This window comes from Quercus robur, chromosome 9, assembly GCF_932294415.1.
Source record: "Quercus robur chromosome 9, dhQueRobu3.1, whole genome shotgun sequence".
Lineage (NCBI taxonomy): Eukaryota > Viridiplantae > Streptophyta > Magnoliopsida > Fagales > Fagaceae > Quercus > Quercus robur.
In genome coordinates this window covers 56048554-56055632 of record NC_065542.1, presented here as the reverse complement: position 1 = coordinate 56055632, position 7079 = coordinate 56048554, and the positions used below count along the sequence as shown (strand labels likewise).

The 7079-nt window shown below is 41.3% G+C and overlaps 1 long non-coding RNA gene across 1 annotated transcript; it reads left to right on the top strand.

Annotated features, from left to right (window-relative positions):
• The first annotated feature begins 5576 nt into the window (after positions 1–5576).
• On the top strand, positions 5577–6419 carry LOC126699194 (uncharacterized). The gene is made up of 2 exons (XR_007646710.1): positions 5577–6069; positions 6152–6419. It is a non-coding gene; the product is annotated as an uncharacterized LOC126699194 (long non-coding RNA).
• The last annotated feature ends 660 nt before the right edge of the window (positions 6420–7079 follow it).

Genomic DNA, 7079 nt, shown 5'->3' with positions numbered 1-7079 from the left:
CTTGATTTGTGTTATGTTATGTTTTGGTTGTAAAAGTTGTTTTCTAACGGAAAAGCCAAATGTGGGTAACGGATGGGTAATGGATTGAAGTTCAGGTGAGCAAAGTGTAAAGTTTTGAACCACGGGTAGGCAAAGTGAAAACGAGCCAAATCCCAGGTGGGTTTGCTGTAATTATCCCTAATATTAATTAATTTTGACATCATCGTGGATGAACTATAATTTTTGACCTCAAAACTATAATTTGAATTTACCATTCTTGTTATCATAATTATCAATGTAAGGACACAATTTGAGTCATAAGCCTAAAAGATAGAAGGATTTAGGCCCAAAGAGCCCAATACAATGAATTTGTAGAGAGTGGGTTGGAAAATTAGGCTTTAATGAGTTCAATAGCAATTATAGTGGATCCAAATGACAATAAAGTAAGAATAGAAAGGTTTTATAAAAAAAAAAATCGTTATCGGCATAGTCCGAGAAGATCAGTTCTTGTATATATCATTGAATTTGGTTACAAGTATAATTCTTATTGTTACAGTATTTCTCTTTTAATTCTATGATCCCCTTCTCTCAGGGTCTCTTTTCTATTTTATACCAACTTTCTATTTCATCTCCACATTCCACGTGCATATCAGATTATTGGTGTTGATCCTTGTCCCATCAGAACCTTTCTGAAGTCTTTGGGTAGTAGCTATAAGGCTGAAAACTACTATTTAGGTATCACTTCCTCATTAATGCGGTCAGAGAGTTAGCTACGGAGCATTCAATGCGGTGGTAGCAGCTTTCCCTTACATATTTCATAGCCTCTCTCTCTATCCTGTTCCTTCCTGATACTTATCTTCATCAGTGGAATGGTCCGAAACGTTGCTCTTGATGGTAGACCGCACCTTCTAACCTTGGCTTTGCTCAGCTGAGAAAGAATTCCTCCTCGGACCACTCTTTAGGACCATTATGATTAGACCTCACCTCTTCACTTGCCAACACAGATTCTTATGACAATATTTACCATCCTTAGACTGGGCCCTTGGCCCAATATACACATAAATATATATTCCTATACCTATCACCCTTACAATAACCCCTCGAAATTCTTCTCTCTAGCTCCTCGGGAAGAGAGGAGGATTTCGATGTCACTACCATTACCCCCACGCTTATCATACATAACCTCTAATTGCGCAGATGCCTTTTTAACTGCCCAAAGCACGCTCCTGACGCTTCGGCATTCGAGACGCGTCTTCATTAAATTTTGGCGGCTCCCTGTTCCCTACGTTCTATGGTGCGATACAGATCCAACGGCTGAGGATCTTACTGGAACGTGGGTGGGAATTTTCCCGCTTATAACTCTCTCTTTGATATAAATATTGCCGAATATGTCATTCATCTCACTTTAGCACTCATACATTGAACTTGCATACTTATACAATTTACTCGTGCCCTCACAAATACCAAGAGCCAGTCCGAGGAGAGTTTTCTTCTTCGCATAAGTCTTTATAAATCTTTTCATTTATTTTTCCATCTACTTTTCTTTTCTCTGTGTCTATTTCTCCTCGGCTCTTCTTCCTTCTCTTGATCTTCTTAGCACCTTCAACCCTCTTTTAGGAATGGGTAGGTTCGCCTATTTGGTAGACTCCGAGGAGGGTATAGAGAGTTTTGAAGCTCAGTATAGAATCCCGCTAGGAGTCTCCATCAGGTATTGTAAGCAAGGAGAATGGCACGAGGCTAGGCAGGAGGGAGAGGTGGTAATCCCAATGATTGCCTTTATAGAGGGAGGGATGAGAATCTCTATGGGCACAATTACTAGGGACTACCTTAAGGTTCATAGATTAGCTACTACCTAATGTGCCCCAAACATGTTTAGGATTTTAGGTAGTGTAGATGTCTTTAACGAGAGAATGGGCTTAAACCTTACCCACCACGATGTCAATTGGGTTTACAATCTTCACCACCTAAAGGGGCAGGGGTATTACCTTAAAACTAGGCACCCCGAGGTTAAGCTTATCTCATGCCTCCCCGATTCAAACAAGGGCATGAACAAGGACTTCTTCATCATTTCGGGGGAGTGGCACGATGGCCTTCTCTGCCCGACAAGAGAGGGGACACCAGGTGGGGTTTTAGGTTTAGGTTTACTATTTGAAAATCACCTCTTCCTACCTTGATATATTCTGTTCCCATTAATTTATGTTTATGCCTGTGATTTGAGTTCTTCCTTTGATTTGTACCCTTTTTTGCTAACGATGTTTTCCTTGTTTTTCAAATGGTTTTACAGACAAGCGCTCTGCCATCCTTAACTTCAATCTTGTCAATCAGCCTAGCTTGGACAAGATACTGAAGGCCGAGGTGTTCGTCCACATAGACAGTCAACTGAGAGTGGCCTATCTAATTCTAGACTACATCCCGATCTCGTCCAGCTTTCAAGTACTGAAGTGTCAGATAAAGGCGAGAGATCCCCGTTTGCATTTAATCAATGTTGCCGTGCCTGGCTTTTTCAACCCAGGTCCGGGACCACAAGGTGTATTGAAAGTAGAACCCATCGTTCAATACAAAGCCGAGGACACAGCCACCTCCTCACAGCTAACCACCGGAGGGGAAGAATAAGAAAAAGAAGAAAAAGGAGAAAAAATAGTTGAAGTACTTGACTCCGAGGACGAATCCGAGGAAGATTTCAAGGTTTTCAACCGACCTAAATCCCCGGAGGCCCCTGCCAGTGACTTTAGTCACCTCCCATCAGCCGAAGTAAGCCAATCACAAGGGGATTCTTCTGTACCAAAAGCCATAGGGATAAAATGCAAGCAGAGGACTAGCCTTTTGGAAGTGATGGAGTCTTCCACTGGGGTAAGGTGCCCGAGAAAACCACCCAAGCCCAGCTCCCTCCCCCTTTACCCACTCAACCCCTCTGACTTAATCCTACTGATCACAAGAGGAAGAGGGATCAGAAGGGCCACGAAGTGGTGGAAAGGGGGAAGGGCCCTTTACCTAAGGAGGTCGAGCTCTAGAGAAGAGCTAAACAAGCCAGGATAGGACCAACCTTGGTAGATAAGAGAGTTGAAGCTCAAGTTGGGACACTTGTCTGGACTCCAGCCATGGTACTGGACGGAGCCCCCCTGCCTACTAATGCCTCGATCAGAGACTTCCAACAAGAGAGGGTTGGTTATGTTGCTGATGCAGTGGAGCAGGCCTTACTGCTCCCTAGGGACATGGCTGACTTTAGAACGATGAGGAAGCATGAAGTGTTCCTCAGTTTGAAGAGGGACCTTGCCCTAGTAAGTCCATTAACAACCCTTCCTTTTCCATTTATCATAGCAATAATCTCTTTTATATTTGTACTTTAACTGAGTTCATCACTTTTTTTTTTTTTTTTTTTAAAGGTTGTCCAAGCTGGCCGCAAAACTGAGGAGATACTTATTAGCTCTCATAGTTTAATGGAGGAAGAGGAGGGTAGGCGCGTTGCCACTGTGAAAGCTTTTGAGCTAGCTGAGAAGAAGTCACAAGACCTCATTGCTAAGCTAGTAGAAGCTGATTGGGAAAAGAAAAGTGCCGAGGTTACTATGGAAGGGGTGGAGAGGCAAGTAAAGGCTCAATGCAAGCTGCTCCACCAAGCTGAGGACGACCTCGCTGCTGCTAGAAGCCAGATCAAGGACTTAACTAAGAAATTGGAGGAGGCCAAGAAGGCCAAAAAGCAAGCCGAGCAAGAAGGGTACGAGGTGGTTGTGACTAAGATCGAGGAAGCCTTCAGGTCTAAGGTCGTGGAGGTGTGCAAATTCTACTGCCTCTAAGTGTGGAACGAGGCCCTCGACCAAGCTGGGGTTGAGGCCTCCTCTGCCCTTAGGAGAGCAGAGAATGTGTACTACCCTCTAGCCATCCACATCTCGGGATCCTTAGGCTCCAAGGTTGACTTGGTCTCCAAGGAGGCAGATGAAGGCAGGGAAAGCCCAAGCAAAGCTCTTCCCACAGCCAACATCTCCTCCGAGGCGGCAAAGCAATCCAAGGACGCTGAGAAGGCAGTAGACACCACCAAGGAAGTGGCCCAAGATGCCCACCTGCCTCCAAACGCCCCCAAGGAGCCCCCCAAGGAGAAAGAGGCTTCCCAAAGCATGGAGATCGTGCTTGCAATTCTCCCCATACCCTCCAAGGAAGACCTCAAAGGCAAAGGACCTACATCCACCACGGCGGCCTCCACCCAACCTCCCAAGAATTCAAAGGATAAGCTAGTAATAAAAATGAAGTCATAAATTGTCTTTCTTTTTTTACTGTTGTTTTTGTTTCAAAGCTTTGTCATCAAGTCAACCTTTTGTAATCTAATGGCCCTTTTCAGAGGCTTGACTTAATGATAATTGCAAGTCTTCCTTTTATACTCGTGATGTTTATATAGATCCAAATATAATCTCTGTTTCATTTAATACTTAATCAATGTGACAATGAGATATAACTCCACTTATTTATCTGCATAAGTGGCAGCATAGTTATCACACCTCATATGATCAGCAGCAAGACAGGTTATACTCTTTTCTCAAAAGATCTACTTAGGTTCTTGTCTTAATAGTCTAGCAGCATGTTCCTCTTATAGTTTGAGGAATTTGGCTGAGTACAAAGACAGGCATCAAGTCATCATTTCCTTTTTTTGGACCTTACTACAGCTAAGGTATTATTTGGAGGCTAGAGGAGAGAGAACGCTTATATCAAAACTGTGGCATAGGTAGGTGACTTTGCCATTGCATGGAGAACAATCCTTGAGCAATGAGAGGGACATTAAAGGTGTTGAAGATGATACATGTGTGTCCAAAGTGGTCCAATATACACTTAGCCAATAAGGGGTGTTTCCATAGTACTTGACCTTAGGAGTTCATTATCTCCTTTTTTGTGAGTGCTTGAGTACCCACGTCAGATGCATATCTTCCTTCTTTTCCAAGGCAATCACGCCCTTGGTATGGGCCAAGGATAATATCTTGCAGCCAAAATTTCCTTTCTCTTGTTCACAGCCATTCCACATGTAAGGTCCAAGTCTAGCCACATCGACATTCTCCCATGCCTTGACTAGTATACTGTACAAACCCTAAATGGTGTAGTGAAGTTTTTGAATCGCAACAAAATGGGTGGTTCAAATTAAATAAAACATTTATGTGGTTAAAAGTGAGATTGCAACAACATGGGAAATTCGAATTAAATTAAACATTTATGTGGTTAGAAGTGAGATTGCAACAACATGGGAAATTCGAATTAAATTAAACATTAATGTGAACACAAAACACTATCAATGTGCTTTACACACACAAATGTAAACATATAATACGTCATGGCACATCTATTAGATTTTAACATTAAAAAAAAAAAAGTAGGGTCCCATTAACGAGTGTCCTAACTCCTAGGAACATATGGTAAATATATATATAATTATTAATAAAAAAATATACTTGTTAATAATTTATTTGATTTGCATACACAAATTCACTGTGGTCGTCGGTATTCAAAATTTGAGTTTAACTTGTGTCTTACAAGTTCCAAAAAAAAAAAAAAAAAAAACACTTTATTTTTATTTTTAAAAGAAGCCCCTTCGAATAGGCATTATCAGCTGGATAGTGGACTTGATTCAGGAACTTGGTCTGGGGCTGAAGCCCAACCAAGCCCCTTTTTCTTGTGTGAAAACTAAAAACTCAAAGAAGAAAGCAAAATGGTGCATTGCGTATGAGGCACTGAGGTTGCCCTTTATCATAAAACCCCTCTTGTCAATAAACCCTGGCACCTCTCTGACTCTAACTCAAATCACATATACACACAAAATCCCTAGCTTTGCTTCAGAGAGAGAGAGAGATGGATATTGATGGGGTTAACGAAGAAGAGAATTTAAGGTGAGCCCAAGTACGGTTTGTGACGAAGCTCAAACCACCTCTGACAGTTCCTCCTTTACCAATTGCAATCCCTAGTAACCTCACAAGATTAGGGCTTTCCTCTCTCGTCAACAATCTCATCCAAAATGGAAATCCTGATTGGAATACTCAGCGCTTTGATTTTCTCATCGATGGTGAACTCGTTCAAATGTCCCTCGCCAAGTTCCTTCTTGCCAAATCCATTTCTGCGGTAACATCACTTTTATTTATTTTAATTTCCTTTCTTTTTAGAAACGAACAATTTGATTTTTTTTTTTGGTTTATTATTATAGGAAAAGATATTGGAAATTGAATACATAAAGGCTGTGGCCCCAAGGAAAGAAGAAGAACCTTCATTGCATGATGAATGGGTAAGCTCGGTCGATGTTTTGGATCCCAGGTAAGCATTAGTAGTAAAAACAGACATGTCAATTAAGGATGTAACAGAGAATATGACTAGTTTGTTGGGATTGAAGCTTAGTTGTTAAAGTTGTTGTTCATGGGTACTCCATAAATATTTATTAGATTACGAGATGCTTATATGATGGAAATCGCAAAATATACTCCATGTTTATTAGGAAGATAACAAAGAATTTGACTTTGGATAAAAGAGAATGGTGGAAAAGAATATATGTGGCCATTGATTTTAAAATTTTTGCACTAAGACTTGGTTGTTATTGTTCATGGGTAGTCTGACAATCATTATTAGATAATGGAAAGTGCAAAACATATGAATATAGTGTAGAATGTATATAAGAATAATAAAGGTGGCATCCTTGTTGCAAATGTTGTGGAGCTTTGTTTTTAGATTCTTGTGGATTCCGTGAGTGTGACTTATTGGAAAAGGTCGTTGACCTCTTGTTTGGATGGAGAAATTGGGTTGGTAAGCATTCGTTGGATGTTTGGAACATGTTCCCATTTATATTTGAATTTGACGTGGATACAATGGATGATGAAATTTTCATATGTTTGAGGAAGCAGAAAGTGCATAGACTTTGAGGAAAGCCTTTAATTCGAAGGTGACTGTTACATATTGGGCTCTGCGTTTTCTTCGATGTGTTCCCCGAGAAAGTAGGTGAATAAAGGGTGTCCTCGGCTATGATAATGACCGCTTATTGGCTGGGCCATGTTTCTTTGGGAAGATGGGTTTCATGAATTACCTTTGTAGTGGGCCTAAATGGTCTATCTCAATGGGAGGCCCTTTTATCCCTCATTGGCCCC